This window comes from Procambarus clarkii, chromosome 16 (genome assembly GCF_040958095.1).
Source record: "Procambarus clarkii isolate CNS0578487 chromosome 16, FALCON_Pclarkii_2.0, whole genome shotgun sequence".
NCBI classification, from domain to species: Eukaryota; Metazoa; Arthropoda; class Malacostraca; order Decapoda; family Cambaridae; genus Procambarus; species Procambarus clarkii.
In genome coordinates, this window is record NC_091165.1 from 18,367,289 (window position 1) to 18,381,471 (window position 14,183).

Genomic DNA, 14,183 nt, shown 5'->3' on the forward strand with positions numbered 1-14,183 from the left:
CCCCAAATTAGAAATCTTTCATATGAAGAAAGATTAACAAAGCTTAAGCTGCATTCACTGGAAAGGCGAAGAGTTAGGGGTGACATGATAGAGGTTTACAAGTGGATGAATGGACATAACAAAGGGGATATTAATAGGGTATTAAAAGTATCAACACAAGACAGAACACGAAACAATGGGTATAAATTGGATAAGTTTAGATTTAGTTAAGACTTGGGTAAATACTGGTTCAGTAACAGGGTTGTTGATTTGTGGAACCAATTACCGCGTAACGTGCTGGAGGTGGGGTCCCTCGATTGTTTCAAGCGCGGGTTGGACATGTATATGAGTGGGATTGTGTGGTTATAAATAGGAGCTGCCTCGTATGGGCCAATAGGCCTTCTGCAGTTGCCTTTGTTCTTATGTTCTTATATCAACCCCAGATCTTTCTCTATTTTATAATTGCAGGATATCACCTCCCAGATGGTACCTGTGTTCAGCCTTCTGCTCCCTTCGCCTAATTTCATTACTTTACACTTTCCTGAGTTGAACTTTAGTAGCCATTTTCAATACCATTGAAACTCAGTTTGCTCCAGTTTGTCCAGGTCGTCTTGTAGTTTCTGTGTTGATTCTTTTCATAATTTTTGCATCATCAGCAAACATTGAGAGGAATGAATCTATACCCTCTGGAAGATCGTTTGCATAAATATATAAGAAACACGATGGGTCCAAGTACAGAGCCCTGTGGGACTCCGCTGGTGACATCTCGCCACTCTGAAGTCCCCCCCCCCTCTCAGTTACTGTTTCCAACCCGTTCTCGCACTTTCGTATAATCAATATTGACTTATTAAATACGTGCATATGTGACATACTAATTTATTGTGAATATTTTAGTTTACCTTGAAAAGCTTCATAGAAAACACCGACCTTACCTAACCTTTTTAGTAGGTTAAGATAAGCATCTTATTGCTTCGTAATTACAATTATTACTTAACCTATACCTATAATAGGTTAAGTATTACGAAGCATCTTATTACTTCGTAATTACAATTATTACTTAACCTATACCTATAATAGGTTAAGTAATAATTGTAATTACGAACCAATAAGATGCTTATCTTAACATACTAAGAAGGTTAGGTAAGGTCGGTGTTTTCTATGAAGCTTTTCAAGGTAAACTAAAATATTTACAATAAATTAGTATGTCACATATGCACTTATTTAATAAGTCAATATTGACTGTAAGAAAGTGCGAGAACGGTTGCTGTTTCCTGTTGCTTAGATACTCCCTTACTCACCGGAGCACCTTACCTTATCTCCTGCCTGTTGCTCCAAGTTTTGTAACAGCCTTTTATGGGGGTACTGTGTCAAAGGCTTTCTGACAGTCAAAGAAAATGCAATCTGCCCACCCTTCTCTTTTTTGCCTAATTTGTGTTGCTTGGTCATATAATTCTATTAAACCAGTGAGGCACAATTTACCATCCCTGTACCCATGCTGGTGGTGCGTTACAAAGTTGTTTCCCTCCAGATGCTCTACGAGCCTTTTCCTCACAATCTTCTCCATCACCTTGCATGGTATACAAATTAGGGAAACTGGCCTGTACTTCACCGCCTCTTGCCTGTCACCCTTTTTGTATATTGGCACCACGTTAGCTGTCTTCCAGCTTTCCGGTAGGTTTCCTGTTTCCAGTGACCTGTTATACACCATAGAGAGTGGCACACTTAGTGCGTCTGCACCTTCTTTTAGTGGCCACAGTGAGATTCTGCCAGGCCCAACAGCCTTTGTCACATTCAGCTCCAACAGATTCCTCTTGACCTCATCACTGGTGAGGTCAATTTCTTCCAAGGCTGCATGGTTTGCCTCCTCATTTAGTGCAGGGGCCTCTCCTTGTTCTATTGTGAAGACCTCCTGGAATCTCTTGTTGAGTTCTTCACACATCCTGTAACTACACTTAGGTGTAGTTACAGGATGTGTGTACACACACACACCTGTGTGTGTACTCACCTAATTGTGCTTGCGGGGGTTGAGCTTTGGCTCTTTGATCCCGCCTCTCAACTGTCAATCAACTGGTGTGTGTGTGTACTCACCTAATTGTGCTTGCAGGGGTTGAGCTTTGGCTCTTTGGTCCCGCCTCTCAACCGTCAATCAACTGGTGTACAGATTCCTGAGCCTACTGGGCTCTATCATATCTACATTTGAAACTGTGTATGGAGTCAGCCTCCACCACATCACTTCCTAATGCATTCCATTTGCTAACTACTCTGACACTGAAAAAGTTCTTTCTAATGTCTGTGTGTGTGTGTGTGAGTGTGTACTCACCTATTTGTGCTTGCAGGATCGAGCATTGACTCTTGGATCAATACCAAGTGTGTGTGTGTGTACACGTTCACGTGCGTGTGAAAGTGGGAGTGAGGACGTAAGTTTTCCTACAGCTGTATGACTGTCAGTGAGATATATGGTGTTATATACGAGGCCAGTGTTCTCAAGTCTCTCCCTCCTGGCCCAACCAGACGTAGGCAGCTACAACACAAGGCGCTCAGCCATCAGTAGCCTCATGCATACTATGATACTCCACCAGGGATCATTCATGCCAAGGATCACTCACATCTGGATCATGTTCGCTCATGACGTAGATACACTTGAGATCCAGTCGACGAACATACTAAGGCCTGGCGTACAGTCGACCCCCAGCTCCGTCCAGCAACTGACACGATTGGAACTTAGTATAAAACCCACCCTCCGCCCACCACCACAGTGGTCGATGAGTGGCCCCGCCCACCACCACCACCACAGTGGTCCTGGGGGGTGGCCCCGCCCACCACCACAGTGGTCCTGGAGTGTGGCCCCGCCCACCACCACCACAGTGGTCCTGGGGGGTGGCCCCGCCCACCACCACCACCACAGTGGTCCTGGGGGGTGGCCCCGCCCACCACCACCACAGTGGTCCTGGAGGGTGGCCCCGCCCACCACCACCACAGTGGTCCTGGGGGGCGGCCCCGCCCACGGACCACTCTTGGTGTGACTTTCTAAACCCGCTCCACTTTTACCCTGGTGTTTACAGAGCTTCTGGCCGTGCACACCTTCACTACCTCACCTACACGTGTGTAGTGTGAGGCACTACACACCTCCCCCTCACCTACACGTGTGTAGTGTGAGGCACTACACACCTCCCCCTCACCTACACGTGTGTAGTGTGAGGCACTACACACCTGCCCCTCACCTACACGTGTGTAGTGTGAGGCACTACACACCTCCCCCCTCACCTACACGTGTGTAGTGTGAGGCACTACACACCTGCCCCTCACCTACACGTGTGTAGTGTGAGGCACTACACACCTCCCCCCTCACCTACACGTGTGTAGTGTGAGGCACTACACACCTGCCCCTCACCTACACGTGTGTAGTGTGAGGCACTACACACCTCCCCCCTCACCTACACGTGTGTAGTGTGAGGCACTACACACCTGCCCCTCACCTACACGTGTGTAGTGTGAGGCACTACACACCTCCCCCTCACCACACACCTGACAGTAATCCTGCCAAGCCAGTTGCGATTCACAGAAAACGGGGAACGGCTACAAGCTGTAAGGGATCCCGGAGCCATTGTGTGGGAATAAAGTATCATGTCCCCCGTCCACTGTTCACATTGAGTAAGATTATTTGGGGGCAGTCTAACCATCCAAGCACTGCCTGCCATCCAGATATTTTTTTATGTTCATTTTGAGCAGTGTGTGTGTGTGTGTGTGTGTGTGTACTCACCTAATTGTACTCACCTAATTGTGCTTGCGGGGGTTGAGCTCTGGCTCTTTGGTCCCGCCTCTCAACCGTCAATCAACTGGTGTACAGATTCCTGAGCCTATTGGGCTCTATCATATCTACATTTGAAACTGTGTATGGAGTCAGCCTCCACCACATCACTTCCTAATGCATTCCATTTACTAACTACTCTGACACTGAAAAAGTTCTTTCTAACGTCTCTGTGGCTCATTTGGGTACTCAGCTTCCACCTGTGTCCCCTTGTTCGCGTCCCACCAGTGTTGAATAGTTCATCCTTGTTTACCCGGTCGATTCCCCTGAGGATTTTGTAGGTTGTGATCATGTCCCCCCTTACTCTTCTGTCTTCCAGTGTCGTAAGGTGCATTTCCCGCAGCCTTTCCTCATAACTCATGCCTCTTAGTCTAGTAGCATACCTTTGGACTTTTTCCAGCTTCGTCTTGTGCTTGACAAGGTACGGGCTCCATGCTGGGGCCGCATACTCCAGGATTGGTCTTACATATGTGGTGTACAAGATTCTGAATGATTCCTTACACAGGTTCCTGAACGCCGTTCTGATGTTAGCCAGCCTCGCATATGCCGCAGACGTTATTCTCTTTATGTGGGCTTCAGGAGACAGGTTTGGTGTGATATCAACTCCTAGATCTTTCTCTCTGTCTGTTTCATTAAGTACTTCATCTCCTATTCTGTATCCTGTGCCTGGCCTCCTGTTTCCACTGCCTAGTTTCATTACTTTGCATTTACTCGGGTTGAACTTCAACAGCCATTTGTTGGACCATTCACTCAGTCTATCCAGGTCATCTTGTAGCCTCCTACTATCATCCTCTGTTTCAATCCTCCTCATAATTTTTGCATCGTCGGCAAACATTGAGAGGAACGAATCTATACCCTCTGGGAGATCATTTACATATACCAGAAACAGTATAGGTCCAAGGACTGACCCCTGCGGGACTCCACTTGTGACGTCTCGCCAATCTGAGACCTCACCCCTCACACAGACTCGTTGTCTCCTGTTGCTTAGGTACTCCTCTATCCACCGGACTACCTTCCCTCTCACTCCAGCCTGCATCTCCAACTTTCGCACTAGCCTCTTGTGTGGCACTGTATCAAAGGCTTTCTGACAATCCAAAAATATGCAGTCTGCCCACCCTTCTATTTCTTGCCTTATTTTTGTTGCCTGGTCGTAGAATTCAAGTAACCCTGTGAGGCAGGACCTGCCATCCCTGAACCCATGTTGATGCTGTGTTACAAAGTTCCTTCGCTCCAGATGCTCCACTAGTTTTTTTCGCACAATCTTCTCCATCAGCTTGCATGGTATGCAGGTTAGGGACACTGGCCTGTAGTTCAGTGCCTCCTGTCTATCCCCTTTCTTGTATATCGGGACTACGTTAGCTGCTTTCCAAATATCTGGCAGTTCCCCTGTTGCCAGTGATTTGTTATACACTATGGAGAGTGGTAGGGTCAGTTCTCTTGCTCCTTCCTTTAGAACCCAAGGGGAGATTCCATCTGGGCCTATAGCCTTCGTCACGTCCAACTCTAGTAAACACTTCCTTACTTCCCCACTGGTAATCTCAAACTCTTCCAGTGGTTCCTGGTTAGCTATTCCCTCACTTACCTCTGGAATTTCTCCTTGCTCTAAGGTGAAGACCTCCTGGAATTTCTTATTCAATTCCTCACACACTTCCTTGTCATTTGTAGTGAATCCTTCCGCCCCTATCCTTAATCTCATAACCTGTTCCTTTACTGTTGTTTTTCTCCTAATGTGGCTATGCAACAATTTAGGCTGAGTCTTTGCCTTGCTTGCGATGTCATTTTCGTATTGTCTTTCTGCCTCTCTTCTCATCCTAACATATTCATTCCTGGCATTCTGGTATCTTTCTCTGCTATCCAGTGTCCTGTTATTCCTATAGTTTCTCCATGCCCTTTTACTTTGCTGTGTGTGTGTGTGAGTGTGTGAGTGTGTGTGTGAGTGTGTGAGTGTGTGTGTGAGTGTGTGGAGCCTCGTGTCGCCTCCAGGCACCTTACCCAACATCTTACCACTTTACCTTTAACACATTTGGCATATACTACACAATCCTGCATTCAATAATTACATAATTCGATCTTTCAGGTTAATGGTGATGTCTTGCCCATGTCTGAGCAGTGAACACTGTTCATACCACGCAGGAAGGTGTTGTTTAGTGGGGGGGGGCAGCTGCAGTGAAGGGGGCGGGGGGGGGGAGATCTTTGGAAGGTTCAGGTCTTGGAAGATCGGACGAAGAACACAAAGGAGAAGAGACGTAAGGATATGGAGAAAAGAAAGGGAGGTGGAGGGAGGCCAGGAAGGGGAGGGGGAGGAGCCATGTGGGGTGCTACCTAAGGAACGCATCCACAGGTGTAAGTTACATCAGGCACCGAAAGAATTTGGGTTTTGTGGCTATTGCAATATTTTGTGTAAAAACAGTTTATGTAGCAATTTGGCAAAATGAGAGAGAGAGAGAGAGAGAGAGAGAGAGAGAGAGAGAGAGAGAGAGAGAGAGAGAGAGAGAGAGAGAGAGAGAGAGAGAGAGAGAGAGAGTGTGTGTGTGTGTGTGTGTGTGTGTGTGTGTGTGTGTGTGTGTGTGTGTGTGTGTGTGTAGTTACAGGATGAGAGCTACCCTTGTGGTGTCCTGTCTTCCCACTACTCCGACTAGTTACCCAAAGTTACCCAAAGTTACCCAAATCTACTCAAAGCTACACAAATTTACTCAAAGTTACTCAAAGTTACACAAATTTACTCAAAGCTACACAAAGCTGCCTAGTATTACGTAGGTAATGAATAAATCTGATATATTTTCTCACTATAATGTTGGTGCTGAATGTAGAACATAAAAACAACATATTTTAACTCTTAACAAGTATCATTTTATAACGAAATTAGACGAAACTAAGTAGCAGGTGACGCTAAAGGAAGTCGACGATCCAAGCGACAATGTTGTGGAGTGACTTGTCCACTATATCGGGGTACCATTGGGTATTGGGGTAACATTGGGTATTGGGTTGCACTGGGTATTGGGGTAACATTGGGTATTGGGTTGCACTGGGTATTGGGGTAACATTGGGTATTGGGTTGCACTGGGTATTGGGGTAACATTGGGTATTGCGTTGCACTGGGTATTGGGGTAACATTGGGTATTGCGTTGCACTGGGTATTGGGGTAACATTGGGTATTGCGTTGCACTGGGTATTGGGTTGCACTGGGTATTGGGGTAACATTGGGTATTGGGTTGCACTGGGTATTGGGGTAACATTGGGTATTGGGTTGCACTGGGTATTGGGGTAACATTGGGTATTGGGTTGCACTGGGTATTGGGGTAACATTGGGTATTGGGTTGCACTGGGTATTGGGGTAACATTGGGGATTGGGTTGCACTGGGTATTGGGTTGCACTGGGTATTGGGGTAACATTGGGTATTGCGTTGCACTGGGTATTGGGTTGCACTGGGTATTGGGGTAACATTGGGTATTGGGTTGCACTGGGTATTGGGGTAACATTGGGTATTGGGTTGCACTGGGTATTGGGGTAACATTGGGTATTGGGTTGCACTGGGTATTGGGGTAACATTGGGTATTGGGGTAACATTGGGTATTGGGGTAACATTGGGTATTGGGGTAACATTGGGTATTGGGGTAACATTGGGTATTGGGGTAACATTGGGTATTGGGGTAACATTGGGTATTGGGGTAACATTGGGTATTGGGGTTAACATTGGGTATTGGGGGTGGCATTTGGTAACGTTTCTGTTTGCGAAAGTGAATTTTCTTATATTTCTTCGGCAGCTGTGTTTAATTAGTATACACCCCGGACCTCTTGTTCTTGAAGATGCAGGTCTCAAGAATGCCCCTCTATCAATTTGGACGATTCCGGTTAGTAATTTGTAAGTGGTGATCATATCACCTTTTTTCCTTCTATCTTCAAGCTTTGGCATATATACCGCCTCTAGCCTCTCCTTGTAGCTCTTGTCCTTCAGTTCTGGGAGCCATTTTGTAGCAAGTCTTTCCACCTTTTCCCTGTTTACTGATGTGCTTCCTTTGATCAGTGTGTGTGTGTATTCACCTAGTGGTGCTTGCGGGGGTTGAGCTCGGCTCTTTCGGCCCGCCTCTCAACTGTCAATCAACTGTTTCCACTACTACTTTCTTTCCCCCCCCCCCACACCCCACACACTCACACACGCATACACTCCAGGAAGCAGCCCGTGACAGCTGACTAACTCCCAGGTACCTATTTACTGCTAGGTAACAGGGACATAGAGTGAAAGAAACTCTGCCCATCGTTTCTCGCCGGCGCCCGGGATCGAACCTGGGACCACAGGATCACGTATCCAGCGAGCTGTCCGCTCGGCCGACCAGCTGTGTGTGTGTGTGCGCGTATGTGTATATTTACTATTTGTGTCTGCAGAATCGAGGTGTTAGTTCTTGGACCCCGCCTTTCTGACCAATCTATTTTTCTTCTATTATGTCTACTACAACTATTTCTCTCTAACACACACACACACAGGAAGCAGCCCGTGACAGCTGCCTAACTCCCAGGTACCAATTTTCTGCTAGGTGAACAGGTGCATCAGGGTGAAAGAAACTCTGCCCATTTGTTTCTGCCTCGGTTGGGAATCGAACACGGACTCTTAGGACTACGACCCTAGAGCACTGTCCACTCAGCCGCAAAGCCCCAAATGTGTGCGTACGTGCGTGGAGGAAGAGGAGGAGGAAGGTGGCCACCGCGGGCGTCAAGCTCCTGGGCCCCAACCGTTTACCTTCACAAAGTGATCTGTTGCCTGGGAACAGAGACAAGCGACCCTCAAGACCAGATCTGGTCTTCACCAAACCTAACTAAATCTAATCTAATCTAAATTTAAATAAACCTATTCTAAACCGAAGCAATCGAATTAAAAACCCTAACTGAAACTAAAACTAAAACTAACCAAACCTACCCTTAATAGAGCACTCGAGAACCGGGAAATTAGTCCCACCGAGTGTGTGTGTGTGTGTGTGTGTGTGTGTGTGTGTGTGTGTGTGTGTGTGTGTGTGTGTGTGTGTGTGTGTGTGTGTGTACCGCAGCGGTGTACATCGCGGTACACATATGTACTACGGTAGAATTAAATACATTCTCACCTGATACACGCACATATGTAACCCGAGCATAACTGCCATAAAACTCTGTATTACAAGATTGTTGAGCAAGTTGCTCACTTCACCAGCCAGATGGCCACTTGCTGGTGTCAGCCGGATACTTTACCATGACAAAAGGTCACCTTCGCGAGCCTCAGGACTCCTGAGCGCCCCGTCGCAAGACTCTAAGTTAACTTTAAGAGGCCGGATGATGGCCTCTTAAGCCAGATGGTTAACATTAGATCCCACGCGATTAACTGCAGATGCCAGATACTTAATCTTGAGAGGCCAGATGGTTGACTTGAGAGATAAGAGAGCTGGAAAGTCAGATGGTCATCTTAATAACAGAGAAAGTGAGCCTTAACAACAATGCGGCCGCGGCGGCTACTTAAGGGGGTAATATAATGTGGAAGACGCCACCTTACCTTCCCTTGCTAGCAGGCCACCTACACCAGCCACACGCCGCCACCTTTGTGCCGAAATTCATCTCCAGTGTGCAATATTGTGGGTAAAACAATTCATGTGGCAATTTGGCAAAAATGAGAGAGAGAGAGAGAGAGAGAGAGAGAGAGAGAGAGAGAGAGAGAGAGAGAGAGAGAGAGAGAGAGAGAGAGAGAGAGAGAGAGAGAGAGAGAGAGAGAGGAGAGAAGAGAGAGAAGAGAGAGAGAGAGAGAGAGAGAGAGAGAGAGAGAGAGAGAGAGAGAGAGAGAGAGAGAGAGAGAGAGAGAGAGAGAGAGAGAGAGAGAGAGAGAGAGAAGAGAGAGAAGAGAGAGAGGAGAGAAGAGAGAGAAAGAGAGAGAGAGAGAGAGAGAGAGAGAGAGAGAGAGAGAGAGAGAGAGAGAGAGAGAGAGAGAGAGAGAGAGAGAGAGAGAGAGAGAGGAGAGAAGAGAGAGAAAGAGAGAGAGAGAGAGAGAGAGAGAGAGAGAGAGAGAGAGAGAGAGAGAGAGAGAGAGAGAGAGAGAGAGAGAGAGAGAGAGAGAGAGAGAGAGAGAAGAGAGAGAAGAGAGAGAGGAGAGAAGAGAGAGAAAAGAGAGAGAGAGAGAGAGAGAGAGAGAGAGAGAGAGAGAGAGAGAGAGAGAGAGAGAGAGAGAGAGAGAGAGAGAGAGAGAGAGAGAGAGAGAGAGAGTGAGTTATATAACAAAAATAAAGGTAGTGTTCCCAAGCCGGCTACTGGTTGACCCTCACTCACTAATATCCTTCCGCCCATGAAAGTAGTGCAGACATTTACGTATAAATTATAATTTAACAACAGTATGTGTATAAATATTGTGAAAAGGAAAAATGGACTCTTTATATATGACCTACCAATAGAGTAAGGTTATAGGGAAACATTTAGAGATTGGTCAGAAATCATGAGACAACTGGTATTAGGGGGCAAAGATGTGAGGGCCGTTGCCTAATCAGAGGATTAGGCGAGAATATGGTAGATTACAATTTAATGTAAATTTTTACCCCGAGGGGCGAGTTTATTAGGCAGCGTCACTCATCCTGTGAGTGGACACACCGCCATAGTGACAGTATTGGGCAGCGCCACTCATCCTGTGAGTGGACACACCGCCATAGTGACAGTATTGGGCAGCGTCACTCATCCTGTGAGTGGACACACCGCCGTAGTGACAGTATTGGGCAGCGTCACTCATCCTGTGAGTGGACACACCGCCGTAGTGACAGTAATGGGCAGCGTCACTCATACTGTGAGTGGACACACCGCCATAGTGACAGTATTGGGCAGCGTCACTCATCCTGTGAGTGGACACACCGCCGTAGTGACAGTATTGGGCAGCGTCACTCATCCTGTGAGTGAGTAGTGTGAAAAGGCGCTACGAAGGACCGTTTTGCTTTTTCCAGCGGTCCTTCGTAGGGCCATGGGTTTTTCCATGTTTATCCCCAACGGTCCTCCGTAGCGCGTAGTCCATTTCGTTACCCCGGCGAACTAGTCAAAGTTTTTTATCAACGGTCCTTCGTAGGGCCATGGTTTTTTCCATATTTTACCCAACGGTCCTTGGTAGTCTCCTAATATTTTCATTCATTTTATTGTCCCCTCCCGAATGTCATATAGAATTTTCCAACTGTTATATTAAAAGGTTCGCTCCTAGGCCCCAGCCATTTTGTTTCAAGGGGATTAAAAGGTCCCTCGTAGTCACACATGTTTTTCGTTACCCCAGTGACCCATGCACAGGCATCGGTCAATGACGTCATCAGCTAGCCAGTCTTCATCTTCCCTGAATAAGTCCGTTTTCTGTTATAGTGTAATTATTCCCATTTTCAATATTTATAGTAAAGGGGGATTAAAAGGCTGCCTTCTGTCAAGCCTAATGTACAATGACATCATCCATTATAAGCTCGTTTTTCTCAATAAGGTATTTCCATACTATTGCCAATTTTTCTAGGATCATTTCAAAGCTAAGATTTCAAATTAACACGAGAAATGAGTTCAGCTCTGTCACCAAAGGAGTATTTACCCAGGTCTTTTTCCTAAATCTAAAACTTATTCCAGTTTATACCCATTGTTTCGTGTTCTATTTCGTGTTTATAGCCTATTAATATCCCCCTTTATCATGTCCATTCTTTAACACCTCTATCATGTCACCCCTATTTCTTCTTCTTCTATCTAGAGAATGTAATTTAAGCTTTGTCCATCTTTCTTCAAGGATCGTTTATTGAGCATAGGGCAAATAAAATTGAAAACTCACTATCATCCATTTGTATGAAAACAGTCCCCTGCCAGGCGTGGTGACTTCAATGCGATTTCAGTACTAATCCAATATTACTGCATAAACTAACAGTCCCCTTGCCAGGCATGGTGACTTCAATGCAATTTCAGTAGTAATCCAATATTACTGCATAAACGCATAAATATATATATGCGCATCTCACATTCACTCAAAACATACATACCACACCTTACTGTAGCACATAACAGATCAAAAAATACTCATTCAGTAAAAGCAAGGCCTTCTGCAAAGTACCTTCTTTTGTGACGTCATCATCCCTAATGTGGCGTGAGGCGTCAACGGTCTAAATGCGGATCCCAGGAGGTTCACACATAAGTGTGAACTCTTAATCTGGCTTAATTACCTCGACTGTACTCTGTGCTTCATCAAAGTTGATATTCAGCTACAATGGCTCGTATTTTCGCTCATTGCTCATATTTTTCTGATATTCATAAACCCGATCAAACCATTCCTAACCTAACCTAACCTATCTTATTATATATAACAAACAAATACAATGCTACAGTCCAGTTATTGTTGTTGTTTAGTGACATCGTGAAACGCAACCTCAGGTATAGGGATAAGGTATTGCTGGCCATTAGCATATAGGTGTGAAGGTATTACAGTACCTTACTGGTCAACTATGTATGACGTCACCAGACAACCAATGCGCCCTTTGGCGTCCTACTTGCATGTGTATTTAATGTTATTATTCAAAAATGACTAGACTATCCATCCCCACCTAACCTAATCAGAGGTTTAAGAATATACATTGTATAGGTTTCTATTATTTTATTGGTAATAAAAGTTTACATTCTAGTCTTAACAGTAAAATTGTAATGGGGAACAAGCATGATATTTCAGATGTTGGTCATAGCAATCCCAGATCCTGGTGATTTTTTTTTGTTAGGCCAGTTCCTCTGCCGCATCAAATCTGGAAGAATAAATAGAAACCATATTAGCAACACAGAATAATAATAATAATAATAAATCAGCAATAATATGAAAGACGATATATAGCAAACATCTAGAAATATACTTACAACTTAGTAATATGAGGAGTCATTACACAGCGATAGACATTTATCCTGTCCATCTATGCAAAATGTCTTTTTGCAGTTAGGCATTGCAAAATTAGAATAAGCAAATTGAATTATCTTCCTATCGTTCATATCATATTCCCCATATTCAAATAAAGTTTCAAATTTATGTAGTGCAGCTCTCAAGTTAAGGGTGCATAATTGATAGACGAAAAACATGGCATAGGCTCCACAATAATAGGAGTCCATGCTCTGTATGCGTTGTTTGAACATGTAAACTCTGTAATCTTCAAAATAAGAGAGGAATTCTTGTAAATAACGTGAATGGGATTCCATCTTCAGCCCAAAACTGTCCAACAGGGCGATAATGGCTCCTGAAGGTTTATTGTGTACATACACAGTCATCCAATGACCCATCATCGTTGCAGGGGATTTCTCATCTAAAGTATTTAAAATAAATACCACTGGCTCTTTATTCAATTTCTTGAAGATTCTCCGTACATCGTTCGCTAAATAACATCCGATATATATGGCTTCTTCCCCTAAATATATATTTTTCAACCCATTGTTTATTTCTAAACAATTCATGTTTCTTAGGCTCTCGTTTCACAAATAATACGTCGGTCAGCATTAATTTTCATAACCCCAGTAGTAGGACCAAACAGCAGTATGACTTTATTTCCCACTATGGCTGTATTAAATTCCAATGTAATTCTTAAATTCCCTGTCGCTTCCAAGGAAACTGTATCCTTTATTTCTTCTGGTAATAAATTAAAGACCAGCAGAGTTTGACCTTTAACGAACGATTCGTAGGACAAAATATTATCTACATTAAATCCTACAGCATTCAGGACCGTATAATATAATTTCGAACATTTATGGGGGAAATCACACGCGATATTAAATAAACTCGTGCCGTTCACCGAGATATATACGTTGCTCAAGGCGGAATTGTTGAAATATAATGGGTTTAAGGTATAATCTCCAGAAATAGCTTCCATATCAATAATGGCCATGTATAACTTCTCAGGGATCACTCCACCCCAGGGCTGGTCCATAGTTAATGATTTTTGGCCCTGCCCTAGAATATAGGTTTTAAATAGGGTTTTATCAAATATATACGTTACTGCTCCATTATTTTGGGCGAGTGCTCTGTTAATAGCTAGTAGCCCAGAAGGGAATGGGGTTAATCTATCTATCCATAAGCGGGCCATATTTATATTATATTTATAATTAGCAGTTGCTGTATCACTGCCAATAACCCATTTATCACTATTTAACTCCAAACGTATTCTTACATCTACGTTATCCAGTAAATATTCGCTAATAGATGCAATATCCAGCAGTAATTTAAAGCACGTATAAATGCCGTGTTCTTTCATATTATCCATTTTCTCATCCTGTTCTATCGTGGTCGTAGCAAAATACTGCGTATCAATTTTATTGGGTATTGTTAGCGCCTCTTCTTTATAAAAATGCGCTAGATGCTTAAAACCATCAATTTTACTTCTGGAAAGAGTCGTTAGCAGCTTTATATACGCCCAATAAGAA